This window comes from Sphaeramia orbicularis, chromosome 12, assembly GCF_902148855.1.
Source record: "Sphaeramia orbicularis chromosome 12, fSphaOr1.1, whole genome shotgun sequence".
Classification (NCBI taxonomy): Eukaryota; Metazoa; Chordata; class Actinopteri; order Kurtiformes; family Apogonidae; genus Sphaeramia; species Sphaeramia orbicularis.
Window position 1 is genome coordinate 69,828,900 of NC_043968.1, and position 20,871 is coordinate 69,849,770.

At 37.7% G+C, this 20,871-nt stretch overlaps 1 protein-coding gene and 1 long non-coding RNA gene across 2 annotated transcripts in view; one reads left to right on the top strand and one right to left on the bottom strand.

Moving 5' to 3' along the window:
* Positions 1-20,871, bottom strand: part of astn2 (astrotactin 2) — an 824,937-nt gene that overhangs the window by 742,647 nt on the left and 61,419 nt on the right. The gene's annotated exons all lie outside the window — the stretch shown is intronic.
* LOC115429260 (uncharacterized) overlaps positions 1-20,871 on the top strand; it is a 957,019-nt gene that overhangs the window by 361,536 nt on the left and 574,612 nt on the right. The gene's annotated exons all lie outside the window — the stretch shown is intronic.

The following is a 20,871-nucleotide window of genomic DNA, read 5'->3' on the forward strand; positions in this document are numbered from 1 at the left end:
ATCACCCCCATTTTCAAACAACTCCACTGGCTCCCTGTATCATACCGCATCCAAAACAAGGTCCTCCTCCTCACCTACAAGTCCCTCCATAACCTGGCCCCTCCCTATCTCACTGATCTCCTTCAGCAGCACTGCCCCACCCATCGCCTCGGATCAGCCAACACGAACCTCCTCACTCCCACCACTAGGACAAAGCACCGGACCTTGGGGGACCGGGCCTTCGCTGCAGCCGCCCCCACCCTATGGAACTCACTCCCACAAAACATCAGGAACTCAGACTCACTTCAAAACTTCAAATCACTACTGAAAACTCACCTGTTCAAACTTGCATTTTCTTGAGCCTCTTTCTTTTCTCTCTGTTCTTTTTGTTTGTTTGTGAAGCGTCTGAGTGTCCAAAAAAGTGCTATAGAAGTGTGATGTATTTTTATTATTATTATTATTATTTTTCAGTAACCTGCTTGCCCGAGTTCTCTGTCATATTTTCTCCAGAGGGAACAGTCATTACCTCCCACTGTAGCCCAGACATTAGTGTGTGTGCTGTGGCTGCTCTTCCACCTGTGCTGTGTGCTTCAACCTAACTTGGCATGGCTCTAGATCAGTGGTTCTTAACCTTGTTGGCGGTACTGAACCCCACCAGTTTCATATGCGCATTCACCGAACCCTTCTTTATTAAAAAATACAATATGATTTTTTTCAAATTCAAGACACGGCATATGTTTTACTGGTGCACAAAATGAACCGTGCATTAACATCACTGTGTTCAAAGAACAAAACCAATACAGTGCATGAACTTACAACAAATTACATACCTTTTCATAAAGACATGACCTTTTTTAATACAACCACACTGAAATGGTTTTAATTTTTAACCTTATGTATTCCAATAATGAACTTATTGTATTTATGATATTTATCATTTTTAACATTTTAACACACACCCATCACCTAATTTCCATCAGGCTACAATAGTAATGAATATTTACTGCAAATCAGTGGGACTTCTGCTGTTGTGTATATGTATGTGTAGGCCGTCAGGTCAAGCCGGTTTTCGTTTCATCTCTCTCTGAACTTTCCAAACCACGCAATTTTGACATAAAAAAAAAGATAATTGCATGTAGTGTATCAAAAAAAAGCTCTCGTTATACTCCTTCAGTATTTTTGTGATCGTTGTTTTATTACGGCACTAGCTCGGCTTTAGCGTAATATGATTCCTCCATCCGCGACGGTTCGTTGGTTGTCACATGATTGTAACTGACCAGTGCGGTGACCGAAAAATGTAAACAAACGCTACACATGGCTGCCTCCGTGGTTAACAGGAAGTAGCAAAAGTCATAACAACGATGTGGAAAATACTCAAATAATTCATCGTCAGACGAGTGGAAGAGATTATAAACACTTCCGGATGTGTTGTAGTGCTATAAGCAACAACAATACACCGCGTGTATTGGATGTCAATCAGAGAAAGAGTCTCCGAAGCTGTTTGTTTACATTCATGGACCTAGCCCGACACACACACCTGACTAATGAGTCGAGTGTGTGTCTTGACCTCCACCAAACCCCTGAGACTGACTCACCGAACCCCTAGGGTTCGATCGAACCCAGGTTGAGAACCACTGCTCTAGTGTGATTGGTTTGGTACGGCGCTACTTAATTATGATTGGCTGTTCTCACATCTGTCAAAACACGGACAAATTAATTCTATCGAAATTGTATCGAGCATGTCTTATATTTCTATCTAGGAAAAGTTATATCTCGATTAGGGCTGGGCAAGTTAACGCGTTATTACCGCATTAACGCATTCATTAAATAATGCTGACAATTTTTTAAATCTCCCGTCAATGCCGTTCTGCCTTTCAAGCAAGTCTTAGTTCATTTATACATACAGACTCTTATTTTGAAACTCATGCTTTTATTTTGGCGCTCCACATGCACTTCAGAACCAAAGTGCATGTGGAGCCGGTTCAGTGCCGGTGTAGCTGAGAGGAGAAGAGCCAGCAAACTTTTTGAGTAATGCGAATCAAATTTTGTTTAGCTCCTGCAGTTCAACGCCTTTATGTATCAATCATTCTGTTGTTTGCTAAATAATTTCACATGCAAACGTGCCGTTAGAAACATGTTTATGATGTTATTTTGGATGTGTTTATTACAATGTGTTAATAACATGTTTAAGCTAATTCATTTATGCTAGCAGTTGGAGATGGGTTGCTAATTCTTTATGCAGGCTCATGCTAAGTTTATGTAAATTCATTGGTTGTGTTTAGGTATAATATGCCAGACTTTGAACTAACCTTTACTTATTTACGATGTGATTAGCTCGATGTTAACTTGAATGGTAAAATCCATAGACACGCTAACAATTAGCATTTACAGATTAATTTAAGATTTACAACGTCTTTTTATCCAACAACAAAGGTTCACATCAGAGATATTTTCTGCTATTCATTCTTCCAACAACTGAACATAAAATACTCACAGGCAAACGTTTTTGGGGCCATACAAACAGAGTGAAAGAAATGTGTTTTTTTATGTCCAAACTGACTACAGTAACACCGAAAGGACAAAACATACGTTAGGAGACAAATTTGTTTGGAAGCACTGCAATGTGGAATTATTTTTATCACCAGAGTACTTCAAGTCTGAAATATCACTTAAAGGCAATACACGCTGTTGATGCTGCCCCCCCCAAATATAACTATGCGATTAATCGTGATTAATTGCAGAAATCCACACGATTAATTGCGATTAAAAATTTTAATCACTGCCCAGCACTAATCTCGATATATATTGTTAGCGTTTTATCACCCAGCTCTACTTCACTGTGTTCTCATTTGTTTTATTTTGGTAGGTATTCTTATTCACTTTTAGCATTGGACTAGTATTTAGCATTATCCTACCCATCAGCCCTCACTCACATAGCTCAGCAACTTTTGCCCAAATAAGGTCATATCTGGCCTCCAAAAAACAAAAACTTTCCACTTCATACATATAACCTGAATCTGATCACATGCACAGAAATTTTCATTTATCTTAATATTTGTCTGTTTTTCTTCCGGTTTGTTCTTAGAAAAGGTCTGCTCACTGTACAATTACACACCATCGGTGGTTATCGTCTCTGAAGTCGATCAAAATGAGTACCGCAAGGGAAGTGGATGAAATGAATACGATCTTTTATCTCTGCCATTTTATGCAACAGTATGCCCACGAGGTGAGGTCTGCTCATTTATCTGCACCATCCACAAAAGTCTAACACAAGAAGAGCTGCACAATCAGAGCTCAACAAGCCTCAACAATAAAGCCTGCAGACTCACCCTGGGCAAGTATGGTGATGGTAATGCCACGGTTGGCCAGTAAATGTAGAAACTGGCCCAATCAAGCATGTGGTAAAAAAAAAAAAAAAAAAAAAAAAAGAACAGAGCTGATGATGGCAATAGCAGAGGAGTGTGCTATCATGCTTCTTTCTTCTCTCTGCTGACGGTTCCACATGCATATTAAACACAGCAGTCGGCCTCAGTCTGTTATTTTTGATAAGTCATAATAGATAAATCAGTTTTATATAGGGATAAGTAAAAATTAAATTCAGGAACGAAAATCCAGGTTATGTAGTTACAGAAATACACAAAGCAAAAATCCAATTAGATACAGAATCTGCATGTGTGAATGGTTGACTGCACATTTTAAAGGCTGATATAAAAATGGCTGCTTGGAGCATCCCTGTCATCCCGATCATCCCTTACACGCATCCAGAAAGGTTGACACTGATGCATGTCTTGCACTCACTGTTAGAAAACAAGTCAGTGCTCATTTACACTTACAATTCACAGTAATAAGAACTTCAACAAATACATCTGGATCATGAAGTGTTCGCATTGATACTGGGCAATATGGCCAAAAGATCATATGATCTACTGAGGGAGAATCTCACCTCTGGAAAGAACGTTACAACCAAACTTTTCATCTAATCGTCTGGTTTATGGAGGCTCAGGCTTGTGGTAATGGCTTTGTGTTGTTGTTTTGGATTTAAATTAGTTCAATATTTTTATTTATTCATTGTATTTTATTGGTATATTTGTCAGGGATAGTGTGCATTCATCTGTTCCCCTGGATTTTATAGTATAACCCAAAAGATACAAGTATAAGTTTACAGTTCTGGTTATGTTATTATCATTTATAAGCCTACATCAGCAATAATAAGAGAACAACACTGAAAAGAAATAAAAAATAAACTAAACAAAATTTAGAAAATATCTAGGTGAAGTAAACAAATACATGCACATTTTTGTATACATACAACTGCAGTATTTCTATTAATTACCTACAGACCCACAGCTGACAGACTTAAGGTAGTTCTTCATCATTATTTCTTCTACAGCAGCAAAAGAATATATTACACAAACACTCAAACCGGACACTTAAGTGCAGATAGACACTAAAGCGTCCCTATTGACAGACTGAAATAAACTCACTAGCTGTTAATGTTACAAACCCTGAGGTTAGTCCAGCGCTGTCTGTAAAAGAGCAGAATTACACAGAGAAATGGGCCATTAAAATGATTTTTTGCTGAGTAGAAAACTTCCTAAAGCACGATTCCATATATATGTGTGTGTGTGTGTGTGTGTGTGTGTGTATATATATATATATATATATATATATATATATATATATATATATATATATATATATATATATATATATATACATACATACATATATGTATGTATATACAGGGTGGGGAAGCAAAATTTACAATATTTTGAGGCAGGGATTGAAAGACAGTGTATGACCAATTAGTTTATTGAAAGTCATGAGAATTTATTTGCCACAAGAAAATTGACATAATAGAAAATGTTTTTATTCTATGTGTCCTCCTTCTTTCTCAATAACTGCCTTCACACACTTCCTGAAACTTGCGCAAGTGTTCCTCAAATATTCGGGTGACAGCTTCTCCCATTCTTCTTTAATAGTATCTTTAAGAAAGTCGACATTGCTGTGTGATGTTCTATTGGTAGCATGTTCTAAAACGCCCCAAATAGCAGAACCCAGAGGGTTTAGATCTGGGCTAGAAGGCAGCCATAAACATGATTCCCAAAAATTGCTCAAGTTGGATTTGTTGCTGTTGTCAACAAGTGTTTTGGTGTTCTTGTGTAAGATTTTAACTTCAAATCATATTTTACTGCATTTCTAAAGGTCTTGTTGTCTACCTCAAGTTCAATTGCCATTTTTCTCATGGATTTGGTTGGATCCTTTAGGATTTTGGATTTGAGAGCTTTAATAAAAGCTTTGGTACGTTTTTTGTTGCTTCCTCCACTTCCAGACTTTCTCGTAATAGTTTTGCTCATAGTCATTCTCTTCTTTACATTATAAACAGTCTTTATGGACACTCCAACTATTTTTGAAATCTCCTTTGGTGTGACGAGTGCATTCAGCAAATCACACACTCTTTGACGTTTGCTTTCCTGATTACTCATATGGGCAAAAGTTTCTGAAAAGGTATGGATAATAGTGTTAGGTATGATTATGACATCAATATATGTTTGGTTTCAAAACAATTGACGTAGTGCCTGCTGAGAAAAAAACAACTAAATGTTCATTGTAAATTTTGCTTCCCCACCCTGTATATATATATATATATATACACACACACACACACACACACACACACACACACATACTTTTCAGTGCCTAAACACATGCTGTGTGCCATTAATGCTTAGAGGTTTTAGTCGTATGTTAGATGTCCAACAGTAATCAGTAATAACAGTGATCTGTAGATTGAAGTCTGAAATCAAATGAAAGATTCCAACATGATATTTTCACCAACATGTGCAGCTGTACATATAACCAGAGGCATTAAAACAATCAGCGCACGCTGTTAAATGTGCAGTCATACTGCTGTGAGACCATCTCATTGAGAGTAGGAGCTGAGAGATTCATCTTGCCAATATTTTGTTTGTTTTCCTCTTGCGTGGCTTCCTGATCAGACCATATAAGCAGACCTCTGTTGTTCTGAGACTGTATCACATGACCATAACAGACGGCCTCTGTCAGATGTCATTAGCCAGCAACTCTGTTTCCTTTAGACAGCAGACAGTGTAAGGATGCACACTCTACAAAAGCAGAGACACAGACACCAGGCACGTCAAGTATAGTATTAGAATAAATGTACGTAGAAAAACTCCTATGGCACATGGAGCTGTCTGCATGCCAACGACCACTGGCCTCTCTCCTAGAACCATGGGAAATACTGTTTTTTTTGTACTTTAGTCTGAATTAAAAGAGGCTCAGGCTTTTTACTCTAAAATATTACCAAGGTAACAGCTTTCCAACACAAACCCAGGTGCCCAGAAACAAAAAAACACAGTCTATGACACAGAATCATTTTTCACCTCTATGCTAAATGTCTCTAAGGCAAGTTCTTGGAAAAAAATACCTCAAGGTAAGATGAATGTTTGTCTGAAAGCATTCGGTACAACTAACCACTGCAACTCCAGACAGAGTTAACCACTTCTGAATTGGTTACAGCATTTCCAGACTTGTGTGCATGAGTAATTATTTAAGATATGCAGCGAACAAACAATTTGCTAAGTGCCAAGTAGTCTAGTTAAGCAGATGTTGACCACTTGGATTATCCTCCCTTTGGCTTCAGCTGTGTTTTGGCTTCTCCTCTGCAGCGTGGGTGTGTTGCTGCCTCTTAGAACCTTCCAATCTGAAAAGTGAATTTTTTATTCAATCTATCTTAAAAGCACCTTCCCTGGGAGAGTATATACAGTATTCTAGGCACCAACACTGTGTTCCCTTTGCAACATGAACCAGTGAGTCTGAGTGAGCCTGACAGGGTGATGGATTCAGATCAGCAGGACTCTGTGGTTTAACTAACAACTCCATTTATATTTACACTCACCTGAGAGTATTAAAAACAGATGCGGCTTATATAATTAAATGCTAAGTCAAGCGGGAAACTGGCCTACTATGCTGGGTGATATACCGTTGCTAATTTCCCATCATGTGTGGATTTTTCATACACTGTCTACCATATAATAGAACACTTCAAATCACAGATGTACTACAGCAGAGTGGACAGAGAGAGGACTGCCTGGTGTAGCCAACTGAACTGACAGCAAAACTTCACACAGGAATTCATTACCTCAAATTCACTCTCCTTGCATTATGAACAAAATAAGAATCAACTAATAACAGGACACGGTCTAACTACAAACACTCCAGACAGACATTTTAAGATCAGTGATAAACACACAGGGTTAAAGGTGTGTCTTGCATTTCTTATTTTAGGTCAGTTTCATGTTTATATAGCTTTCTTCTGACATTTTGTTGCAATATAGTTATTTTCTCTAATCCACAGGTGTCAAACATGCGGCCCGGGGGCCAAAACTGACCCGCTCAAGGTTCCAATCCGGCCTGCGGGATGAATTTGCAAACAGCAGAACATATTAACAGTTAAGGACGTTGAACTCGAAAATAATAGCATAATAACCTAGAAATAATGACTTCAAATTTTCTTCTTGGTTTAATGTGAAAAAAATATGATACTATGCCTAGAAATAATGGCAACTCTTATTTTTTTTTCTTTGATTTATTGCTAAGAACATTAAATTCTGATCTCCTTTAATAATAAAATGTCAATAACCTGAATGAATATGAACAACCTAAAATGTTCAAAGAAAAATAAGTGTAATTTCAACAATATGCTGCCTGTTTTATGTCTTGGTAGACTGGATCTGTAACACACATGTAGAAATCATAAGTTGAGGCAGAATATTGATCACATTTTTCTTCATATTATTTTTTCTTATTTTTCTTCAGAAATTTCAGTTTTTTTTCAGGTTATTCACTTTTTTTGTTTGGATGGTTTGTGTAATGTAAATGATTTCATAATTTAAAGTTAGTTTTTGCATATAAAAAATTATTTTAAACCTATTTATAGATTATTATGCTATTATTTTACTGGTCCAGCCCACTGGAGATCAAATTGGGCTGAATGTGGCCCCTGGAAGAAAATGAGTTTGACACCCCTGTTCTAATCCATAAAAACCACCAGTATGATTTCCGTTAGTATTACCCCACCCTCCGAAGGGGAGGCAAGGGATATTGTTTTTGATTTGGTTTGTTTGTTTGTTTGTTTGTTTGTTAACACTTTAGCAGCAAACAATTGATTGAATTCATACCAAACTGGGTTTATATATTGCCATTGACCCAGAATAGATGTGATTACATTTTGGGAAAAGTAGATCAAAGTTCAATTTTTTTCTAATATTTTGAAATCTTTTTTTTTTTTCCCCATTTACTTATAATGGGTGAAATTTCAAATGTTTATAAAAACATCAATTTTGTTTCAGTTTATTTCAAACTTGGCACATATATAGAGGCAACCGATATGCTGACATCAGCACATGCACAGACATGATGACATCAGCTGAATCGATGCCAAAATAAGCTACAGTACATGCAAGGGGTGGGGTTTGTTGTGCCTGGCACCACTTGTTGTGATTTTACTCGATGCAATGGAGTCACGGGAAAGTATTTGTAACATAGATATTCCCCATATCCTTATATCAGAATCTGCTCATGCAACTCTTTCAATTACTACCACCTGCAATTACTAACAGATTTTTTCATTTAGTGACCTTTACATTATTTAATTAACAACCTTGACCTTTGGCGACCAAAGGATTTTCATTAAATTCTTCTGTCCAATTGAATGTTTGTGCCACATTCTGTGTCATTTTGTGAGACGGTTCCTGAGTTACTGTGTCACAAACATACTATAGACGGACAGACCAACACACCTTTTTATAGCAATGCCTTATGGATGCATTAAAAAAAATCAATAACAGACAGCCGTGTGTGATTCATTCACTGCGGTCATGAATAGGTTGGCTCTAACAAAGCTGGCAATCCTCAACAGATTAACAGAATCAATGGCATTCCCTCAAAGTTCAAACCAAGGCTGTTTGTGTTTTTGTTCCACTTCATACTTACGGACACGTTGGTTGTGCATTAACAATGTGCAATAGATCTCCCTGAATGTCATAAATCACCATTTTATGACTTTGCTTCATTTTAGTTTAGACGTAACAAGAAGACAAGACGTCTTGTTTTGTCCAAAAGCTTATGCAATTCAAAACATATTTTTGGGCTGTACATGAACCAAACCATTGCTCTGTATGATCGATACCACCTCTTTTAGTAGGACCTCTTTGTGTGCACTTGGACTGGGGGAGCTTTCATACCAATATAGTTTGGTTTGAATCCAACTCATTTGTTCATCCATTCATTCATCCATTTGTTGAACTGATTAGTCCTCATGAAGGTCATGGGGGGTGATGGAGCCTATCCCAGCTTCCATTGGTCAAAGGCGGGGTTCACCAATGGAAATGTCACCAATTCATCACAGAGTGACATATACAGATGAACAACCATTCACTAACATGGAAGATTCATGGGCGATTTAGACTGACCAGTTAACCTACAATGGTGCATGTCTTTGGACGGTGGGAGGAAATCCACGCAGACGTGAGGAGAACATGCAAACTCCAAACACAATCCAACTGGACGATCAAAAGCAGAGGTGTCAAACATATGGCCTGAAGGCCAAAAACTAGCCTGCCAATGGGTCCAATTCGGCCTGTGGGATGATTTTGGAAAGTGCAAAAAATAAATAAATAACATTGACTATAATAACATTCAAGCGTGTCAAAATAATAGACCCATGTCATCTCAAGTAGGTTGGACAAGTAAAATACTATCAAAATAGCCTATAAATAATGACAAATCCCAATTTTTTCTCAGTTTGACATGAAAATATTTATATTTAAAAACTATCCTTTCACAAAAAAATTGAATAACCTGAACAAATACAAATAGCATGAAATATCTTTAGATAAATAAGTGCAATTTCAATAATATTCTGTCTGTTACTAAATGTTTTGTGTATTTGTATTGTATTTCCACTGTGATCTGTAAGTTGTAATGCACATGTCTAAATGATAAACTGAGATATAATATTATTAAAATTGCACTTATTATTCTAAAGAAATTTCAGGTTGTTGACATTATTCATGTTTTTCAAAGGATAGCTTGTCGATGTAAACATCTTCATCCTGTAATGTTATTTTTTTCACTCTAAAACATAGAGATAAGTTTGGAGTTGACATTATTTATAGGTTATTATGTTACTCTTTTTTTTGGTCCAGCTCATTTTAGAATGTGGCCCCTGAAATAAAATGAGTTTGACACCCCTGGTCTGAAGGCCTAAAGGTAATTGAGAAGGTGTCATAAGAATCCCAGAGCTTTACTTGGTATTTTTTTAGGTTTCAGAAGGATTTTAAGGTAAGCCAAAATGAAATTTTAAACTTGACAAACCTAAGCCACCTGAGGGTTTCCCATGAATGACCCTGATCATCAACACCATTAAAAATATTCAGATATACTATGAAATAAAAAAACAATATAATATTAATAAAGGCCAGCATTAAAACATGAGAATGCAAATGGGGGTCAGTGAACTGCACTCACTTTAAGGCGACTATGGCCAAAAATCCCACACAAATCTCTCGTACACATCCATGTGTGCAGCGAGGGAGTGGTGTCCTAATGATTCCTTTGTGTGCCTGTTATTGTGGGATCATCAAAGGCATTGCTTGGCTGCGCGGAAAAGGCTGAAGAATGATTAAATATGCATTAGCGTTAGAAGATGCACACTGCATTCAGATTCCCCCGCATGATGAAGGTCCTAGTCATTAAGATAATCCATCTTTTGAGCAATTATTTTTAGAGTCGAATTAGACTGCCAAAATCCTTTACATGATACTCCAGGTAATATAAGACCACTTCATTCTGGTGACAGGTGCTCCGTCTACTGCACTGGTTGGACTAAGTGTTCCAGATATACACTTGAAAGTTAAAAATACAATGAATTATACAACAAAAACATGCTTGAGCACATTAGTATTTAGATGTAATGCATGTGTCTGCAAAATCATAGACAAGGAAGTCACTATGAGTGTATATGATATGAAAAAGGGGGGATAGAGAGGGATAAATATACCCACATTAAATAGACTCAAACCATGACATAGTAAATAGTCTGTGGCCCATTCTCATAATAAAAGGATAAAGAAGGCATAGTTTTAAATAAATGTGAGCACAGTTGAGGTATGGCCATAAAATCCTCTGAATGGGCCAATAACCTAAAGCACAGAAACATATTTCAATATCTACCACCGGAATATGAAAAAAAAAAAAAAAAAAAAAAAAAGAAGTGTCTGCTTCTGCTGCTCAAAGAACTGAAGCACACATCTCTGAGGATAATCCACAGTGGGTGTTCACATTTCAGCTGCGTGTCCTTTAGGGTTCAGTAGCTCCAAAGAAAATCATCAGCACACTTCTCTTTCTGTTAAATGCTGGGAAAATAAAACTAGAGACAGAACCATTAATCATTTTGGGTGATTATCTGGCACCAGTACGATGTTTTCCCAGCTATCACTACTGGAAAATAAGAGCTCAGAAGATTATGATGAAAGATGAATCATTCAGTAATTTACTTTGATGTTCAGTTACACATTTATTGGTTAAGAACTAGTGTTTCCTAAGGACGCCTGACATTTAAAAATAACTGAAAAGGTCATCTGTGATCTTAATCTTATGCAATAATATGTCAAGGCTGTAATTTGTAAAATAACAATTACCAACGGTTACAGTCAACACAGAGGTCCTGTGATCATAATAGTCTTTTTTTCCTATTGACAGCTCTGCGATTTGGAATGATATGTAATGTTTTTTTGTTGCCTCTGCATATTATATACAATTCCCCCCTATTTCAAAAAACAGAGGTCCTGGGATACAATTAGCCCTGTATAAATCTGCATATTTATTCAGCACATGTCCTTGCTGAGGACTTCATTATAGCTACACTGGCGCTAATAAATAAAAGTTCCAAAGTGTTTTGTGTGGAAATTCTATAGATATTCACTGAAAGAGCAAAGTTTAATTCATTAGTGGAGCAAAGTCTCAAAAAATTAGATGGCTCACAAGTATGAAAATGTACACTGAGGAAGGGTCTTCCTGTCTTTCAAAGGGCCTATTAATAGATTCCAGTTTCATCTTCCCAAAAGGGAAATCAAGACTATACATTTTATCCATCCTTCTATATAAAAGGAGCAGTGGGCTACCAGTGAAGGCACCCAGGGACTAATTCTAGATCTAAACCAGAACTTTGGTCAAGGGCACTGACAAGAGAATTAACCTAGCATATATATTTGTGAAAACAGCGGAAAGGGGAGGACCCAGAGGGATAATATCAGTAAATTTGAGTAAAAAAGAAGACTTTTTCTAATGCAAAACCATCACGTGAAACACAGAGGTGAGGGGTTGATTTCTATACTGTCTCATATGGCTTTACGGTAGATGCTCAGTTCCACAATTATCACGTTTCTAATCAAGTAAAAGATACTTGATTTCAAACATGCATAATTTCTGGGGAAGAGGGGAGGGGTAATATCGGCTGTGCTTTTTCCTGCTATGATACTATTATAATTTCATGTAAAACCCCACCTTCAGTTGACCTAAATAAAGCTGAAACCTTCATGTGTCAGTGAAATGTATATTCTTGTGACTTTGACGATGTGACCTTTACAAGCACTCACTGTTTCTACAAAAGAGTCAATGCAAAACTCATAAAAATGAGCTTTGTGTTTCTATCATCTGAGATACAACTACAGCAGAGCAGAGTCACATTCTCATTTGATTTTATTTCTATTTATTTATTTATTTATTTCCTATTTTTTTGTCTGTTTCTCCTGATAATCTCATTGTGGCATTATTGCACAAGTGAAACAGGAGCTGTTCAGTCAGAAGTGCTGACTTTGAGCGATTTTTCCGTTTCCTATTCCTCCACTCTGGGGGAGCTGTCCAGTGCTGAAACTGCATCTGGCAGAGTGAGTTAGAGAAGCCCTGTGTTTAAATACTATGAGACGGGGCAGCTCTGCACAGCTCAAATGAAATGTTTTGGCAGAACTGTCCACTGCTGAAAACCTCTTCTTTGCTATTATCCATTAAACAGACTGAATGGATGTTCAAATATGTCGGCATATTGTCTTTATCTTATTTTTGGAATACATGTTCCTCTGCATTCTTGTATGTCTTTATAATTTAATGATTGCGTGCATTTGTAGATTTCCCTCTTTTAACTTGTTATTTTTGGTTGAATACACCTCCTTAGCTGCATACATAAGTAGTTTTTATTCCAAGTAATACATTCTATCAGAGGCGATTTCTCATAGCCCGGCTTCCCCTAAAATTACGAAAATTAAATGGTTAAATATGTACGGTTGTGTTGACATTTCATTGACTGCAAATGTGTTAGAACACGTTCATCTCACAGACGAGTTTGTTCAGAATCAGCTTTATCACAAATCAACAGACTCGATGTTGTTCACTTCTCATACATTCCCGTTGCGCTGTTTTCTCATACGATCTCTGCTCAGTGCATTTGCCCAAGACGCCTGGCGTCCATGCACTTCAATGGGACTGAGTGGAACAGTTTTTTTCATTGCCTCAAAACTGGACAGTAATTGGATAAATGCCACGATGTTGTCCTGCCCCCGGACGCTCGGCATCTCTGGGGATGAATGGAGCTGTGGGCGGAACTCGGCCGGGCTGGACGCCGGGATTCCACGCGCTGATTGGAGGATCAGACGATAGGCTGAATCCCGTTTGATTGACAGCTATTTTGAGATCTACTCCTTCACTCGACAGAGTTCGGTTGTGCATTCTGCTGTGAAATCGGGAGAGAAACTACTACGAAATTACTTGTTCATTTCTTGCACTGTAAATAAAACACACTCATTGTACCTCCTTGTTTCAATTTAACATAATTTCAACGTTTTCTTGTTTACTTGGTACGATAGGGTCACTGACCATTTTCTTAAAAAGGAATGGAGGGCCGAATTTATGTTTAAATAACTTGACTTTTTTTATGTAAGCCGACAATGAGCTTCCCCACTCTGAAAGACAAGCAGTCGCCACTGCTTGGGAAGCATTACGCACAGTGTGCAGCAACAGCGAATTGGAAATGGTGAGGGAAACTATGGTGGGGGTTAGGCTATGCATGTGTTATGTATGTATTCAAGTTACTTTGAGAGGGAACATCTTGTAGTTTCTGTTAAACTTGTGGCTGAAACACAACTAAAACTCCATCATTTTACACAAGGCTCATACTGTATGTAACCGTAAACCCAACGGGTCGCCTGCAGGTGACTGGGTGGATGTTAAGAGGTGACATGATGTGACAGAGGAGAAACTTCAAACAGAACAAACTTTTGCATTAAAATAACATGACTATATTTTGCATTTCCTGGGACACACTTAACGTGTCACATGACAATTTGATGTGTTTTAACATGAGCACCCATACTTAATGTTGTTTCATGTCATGATAAAGATTCCTCGGTGCCCCTGATGGATTACAGGATGTGCCTCAGACCTCTTTCTACCATTGCACATTATGCTAGTCTTTGTGTTCTTCATTACTGATTTGTACCATGTAACACTGTCCTTGATGAGAAACTGGCATTCACAAACATCCTGAGAATGCACTCAGACAGCTCTTAAAAACTCCTAGCGAGGAGCTGTAGCCTGGGAGTGATCTACAAAAATCTTCAGAGCTACAATAACTTTTACCTCAGTGAGGAGGCGAAGGTAACTCTGTATAAGTACACCACGTCCCTTTGAAATTCCTTGAAAATCACAGGCAAATCTCTTGCACATGGGACGTCTCAGCAAATAAGAGAAACAGAAAATCGCTCATGATAAAAGGACGAAGAAATTAACAGGGCTCATCACAGCAGTTAATGTCTACAATAGTCTCCACTTAGATTTAATTCAGCCATATCCATCCTCTGGATAATTCTTGTAGCAATTAATATGTTTCAGTTACATAATCAAAGTTAAAGGGTTATGTTTAAATCCAATCCAAGCTGGTTTTGTTTTTGGCCAAGCTCTGTATTTCACATTATGTGAAAGTAGTGCATTGATCCATGGGAATCCACAGGTTCTAGATGTGGTAGTGTTTATGCTGTTGTGTATTGGTGCATTTTGTACCGCATTTGTCCAGCAGTCACCGCCAAAGCGTTCTGGGCATAGCAATGTATTGTAAGACTATCATATTCCAGAATTACTAATATCTCCCAAAATATTAGTCCTATCAACTTGCTGTTTTCACTACTGTCTCCTGTGCTCAAAAATGCATAACTACGCCAAACTGCAGCAGTCAGCTCTTTCTGGATTTTGTGTGATTCCCAAGACACACACACACATGCACATGCACACACACACACACACACACACACACACACACACACACACACACACACACACACAGGGGCTACTTGGCTTTTATAATATAGATTATTAAACTTTACTTTGAGGTACTGCTAGTTTTAGTTTAGTTTTATTTAGTTTTAGTGTTAGTATTAGAGGTCTTATGAGTTTAGTCTTAATTTATTAAAGCTGAAAAGGGTTAGATTAAAAAAAAAAAAAAAAAAAAAAAAAAAAACATGGGATTTAAATGTATCATAAAACCATTGTTTATTAAAATGTACAATATTGCAAAAAAACAACATGAAAAAATTGTGTTTGAAGACATCATGAAGCTTTAACTCAGGGAGAAATATTGATTTACCTTCAAATTCAGTGTTTTAGTTTTATGATGCAATGTTTATGGTATTGACTTTTGGTTTCGGTTTTGGTGTTTTTTTTACTTTTTATCAACTGCACCAAAACAGCCTCTTTGTTTTCTCTGCATTTTCTTCTCTGCTTTACAAATTTTTAAACCTTCCTACTCTGACCAGTTTTTCACCTTCAGAGGCTTAGGAGTTTTGTGGAAAATGTATTATTTTTACTAAGAACTTTGAGGGTAAATTCTTAGATTTTCTTCAAATTTCCTCACAAGGAGCAGTATTTTGTGGTACGAATATTTATGATTACAGCTCCCCAATGGTCTTCTACCTTTTTGCACAAAGATTTTTTTTGTACATTCAACACAGTGCAGCACCCATTGTATTTTTTTTTCTTATTTTTCAGATGTTCAAATATGTCTCAGTGACAGCTTGTTTTCAACATGCAGTTGTTTCTTCAAAGGCAGGCCTTAAACGATTCCTTCAGAAAACTAAATGTAAAATTAACACATTGTAGTCGGAAAATGTTCCTCTGGGAATCTCTTGCATCTCAGGGCTGTGGGACAGGGTGGGGGAGGGGAACGCACACATATCCTTACAACTCTTTGAAGGATGCCATCAATCATCCTTTTGAAACCACGGATTGTTAAGGAACAAAGTGGTGAGTTTCCATAGACCACACAAATATGAAGCCAAAACTAAATAAATTAATTCAAATGAAAGAGTATAATGAATGCTCCTTGTCATAACTTGGATGAGGTCACCACTCCAGACCACTAAATTATGCAGCAGCCCCTGAGCCATATAGAGTGTGAAAGGAAGGCTGTTACACTCAGAACCTGGCATTACAAATGTGGAGGAGCTGGCACACACCACCACTTAAACCAACAGCAGTGGCATATTAAGACAAAATACAGCAACAACACAAATACTTCTTCATCTCAAAAGAAAACAGTCATTCCATATCGAATCAGTTACAGAAAAGTATAACGCTCGTAGATTGTACTGATGAAAATGTACAGGTGATCCTATATTAAAGTTACAAAGAAACCTCAAATCTAAAGTCTGAATCCCTTAATTACTTATGTCACTTTCCTGATAAATCCTTTTAATAAGCCATTTAACGTCTGATCCTCACTTAACATGTCATCAAGTCTGATTCAAAACAGGCAAAGACAAAACACAAGTCTATCTGGAACAAGTTCAGACAGACATAGCTATGTAACCAGGCAGGCGACCTGAGGTAATTTTACACTTCCCAAATCAAGAACAAACACAATGAAATGAAGGTTAAAATACAGAGCTATGCAAGAATGGAACAAACTACCGGAACATATCACATAAGAAAACTGCAAAACGAAATTCAAGAAGTTAGTCAAGAAGCATCTATTGACTATAAATGACCGATACTTGGACTAATTGAATATATGTACTGTATATACTACACCAGAGGTTGCGCTAGACATTTTTATTGACCATCATTTTGACGGACAGGGTCGTAAAAATTCTGTCGTTACATATTATTATCCGTCATTTCAAATTTTTTATTTTTTAATGATATTATGAGATATATTTAGTAGTATTTAATGTTCAAAAGCATCTCAATGATGCAGCAGCTGTAGTTGCTGCTGGCTGATAAACCAACGTGATATCACGTTATATACGCCACTTTTAACTGGTGTGTTATCTGTAGACATTCTAAGCTTTCCTTGTGTATGTTCACGCAGTGTCAAATACCATGCACTGAGGGTTCGGGTTATGTGAACCGGAGATCTCGGCACAAATTGACTTGCCATCAAATAACACATGAAAGGTAGAAAATGCGTACATATAGAACACCAAATGCCATAAGAACTGGCGTATAACTTGCTTGTCCGTCATCCTTCATCACATCAGTCCTTCTTTTTTCACCGTGTTTATCAATGCCATCACATTTACTGGGCTTTTAAAATAACTAAGGAGACTCGGCTGTCTTCACATTTTGCGCTAGCAAAGTAGCATCTAATTTTGGCTAAAGTCAGCAAAACAATGACACAAGACTTGACGATGACTGATTAATATGCACACTGGCCATCAACTGGACAGAGGGTCTACTACAGGTGAACTAACAGGGAGTCATTTGACTGAAGTACCGCTGTTGTATTTAGTGTAGTTGTGAACAGTGGCGCTCCTGGGTTCTATACAGGTAGGATGCTGTTATGGACTGTTTGATGCCTTGTTAAGAGAGAAAATGGAGCAGCAATCCTGTGAGCAGGTTCTGTTCAGTGTTGTGTGAAACTTTCTTTGGTAGATTACCCTCAGTATTTTAATCTGTCAAAATGACGGACACCCTTCAGAATTTTCCGTCATTTAAAAAAAAAAAATCTGTCAATGACGGGATATTTTCGGTTAACACGACCTCTGTACTATACAGCTGCTGACCTAAAGGAGCTGTCATGTCTGTATTTTGTCTGGTTTTTTTTTGGTTTTTTTTCCATGTTGTATGTGAAAAATTGTTTAGTATGATTATATTGTATTTTATTTGCATTGACTAGTTTTAAAGGTTATTGTAAGGACCCCAGGAAGAATAGCTGTAGCTATGGTACAGCTAATGGGGATCATAAATAAATGAATAAACAAACACAGAAAGGTAATGACATTAAATTCACAGTTTATTAATGATTTAGGAACCAGGAGAAAAATATTAGATTTGATCAAAATCAGGTGCAAAAGATTCCAAATCTGAAAGTGGAATTCCTCCAGCAACGTTTTGATTTATGAATCAGTCAGTATATAGCCATTAGCAGCATAGTAGGCCAGTGCTCAAGGTCTAGGTTCAGATGCTTTCAATAACTGAGAGACAGATGCAGTCTAAGATGATGCAAAGCTGAAACCTGAAAGATTCACCAGACCTTGTTTTTTGATCCTGTATTCCTCACAACACTGAAGTCTAGAATTAACAGACTGGGATTCATTTGTGTTCAGGGTTTTTCTTCACGATCATTAAGCCCCAGATGATGATCAACAAACTGATGACAGAGTAAAAGCCTATGAAGGGATGGAAAATGTTCCTCCACTCACGCTTTGAATTTCTTTCCATCCAGTTTGGGTGATAGAAGTGATGAGTGATGGATCTGAAATGAAAACCAAGAACCAATTGGCTTTGTCCCAAATATGGTGATCACTGTCGGTTCTACAGCAGAAAACTGTGCAGACCAAACTGAAGGACTCTGCTGCTGAAATGGATTCTTCACTGGGCCTGATGTGTATATCTATGAGTGTTGCTGCATGATTGGCAAATTAGTGTTTAGTTTTGTTTTTTTTTTTTGTTTTTTTTTTCATGTGCACACTCTAAATCAGGGGTCTCAAACTCAACTTAGCTGGGGGCCACTGGAGGTAGAGTCTGGGTCAGGCTGGGCCACATTAAGTATTCCACAACAAAAGGGTTTCTTTACTTTGCTCGCAGCTAGTAACATGCACTTTTGATGAATTTGCCTTCTTTGAATGGTTTTCCAGTGCTAGTAATCATCTCACTCACCACGTAGCTAGCTTCAACTGCTACGTCATTCTCTTTGCTTGCTTTCTTGAATAAATCTTGTTGCCTCAATAGACATTTTTTAAAATTGGCAACCTGGTTCTTTCTCTCATCTCCCTGGTATTTTGTATACTCAGGATGTCTAGCTGACTAATGACGTCAGATGTTGTATTCCTTAAACACTGCAACTTTCTCTGTGCATATTGGACACGTAGGGGTGCCCCTGTCCTCAAACAAAGAAAATTCCATCTCCCACTTTTCCTGAAATTGTCTGTGCTCGTTGCCAACCTTTCTCTTCACAGCACATTTTGAGAGAGACATGACTGGAACTGGGTGCTGGCATATATTTTCCGTTCACTTGGTGTCGCTCCAGAATATGTTTCAACTAATGCCGCGTTTCCACTACATGGAACCGCCTCGACTGGACTTGACTCGGGCACCAGGACCTATTCCTGGAGACCGTTTCCATTACAGGATACTACCACCTCAGAGTACCTGGACGTCATAGCAATGCGGCGCGTTACTTCCATGTCGTCTGCTCAGAGAGTTGCTGATAAACTCACTCGTTGCGTGTTGTCTCGTCAAACTCATGCTGAACTTTTACATTGGCAACCAAAGACTGAATCTCCTCGACCGACCATGGTGTAGTTTTGCAGGCTGTCATCATGTGGATTAACCTACCGCTATATTTACTGTAAACTTCTGCATCTGTTTTTTGTAAAACGGCGGGTCACCGAGACAACTCTCTGACCAATCAGTGGTCTGCAGTGTGCACACGTCACATTTTAGTATCTGTTCTCTAGTCTTGGAACCTCGGTGGAGGTGATACCAAAAAACTAGTACCAGGTACCAGATTCCAGGTCCTTTTTCGTAATGGAAACGCAAAAAGCCCAAGTCGAGCCGTCACTACAAAGTGGAAACGCGGCATAAGTGACTAACGTTCATACTTCCACAGATATTTCTTGGTTGGCTAGCTTGACAACCATTGACAACAAATGCCACTAGAAGCTGTCACGAGACTATCTATGGTAGCCCATAAGTGATAGAGATAAATAATATAAAGCATGGCAAGATTCAGCAAAAAGGTGCATTTGAGAACTACGTATGGGCCGCACTAACACTAAACTTTGATGTCAAGTAAGGGGCCACAAAATATCATCCCATGGGCCTCGAGTTTGAAACCCCTGCTCTAAATCCTGATGTGCTAGATGAATAATTCTGGACTCATGCCTGGTTTAGTCTAGATCAGATGTTCCTTCAGTAGCAGACAGAGAGTTGTCCAGCGCAAGCAAAGATGATCATTTGAATAAATGGTATTATGATAATAATATATAAACCATTATAAAGCAGATTAGATAGCTATAGAAAATAACTAAAACATACAATTAAATATAAAAATTTGAATTCAAAGTATAGAAGACAACATCAAATATTTAAAATGAAAGTTACAAATGTATTTATGGATCAGATCAGACTGGGCACATGGAACATGTCCATCACATCACAGATTCAAAAGTTAGTGGCAAAATATATTAAAATATGGGTGCTTCTATGAAACTGGTCCCTAAAAATAGGACATGGGGGTTAAAAATTCAAACCAGATGTAGACTAATGTTATGAAGCAAGTTTGGAAGCACTTTGAATCTATTCTAAAAATAAATACTTACT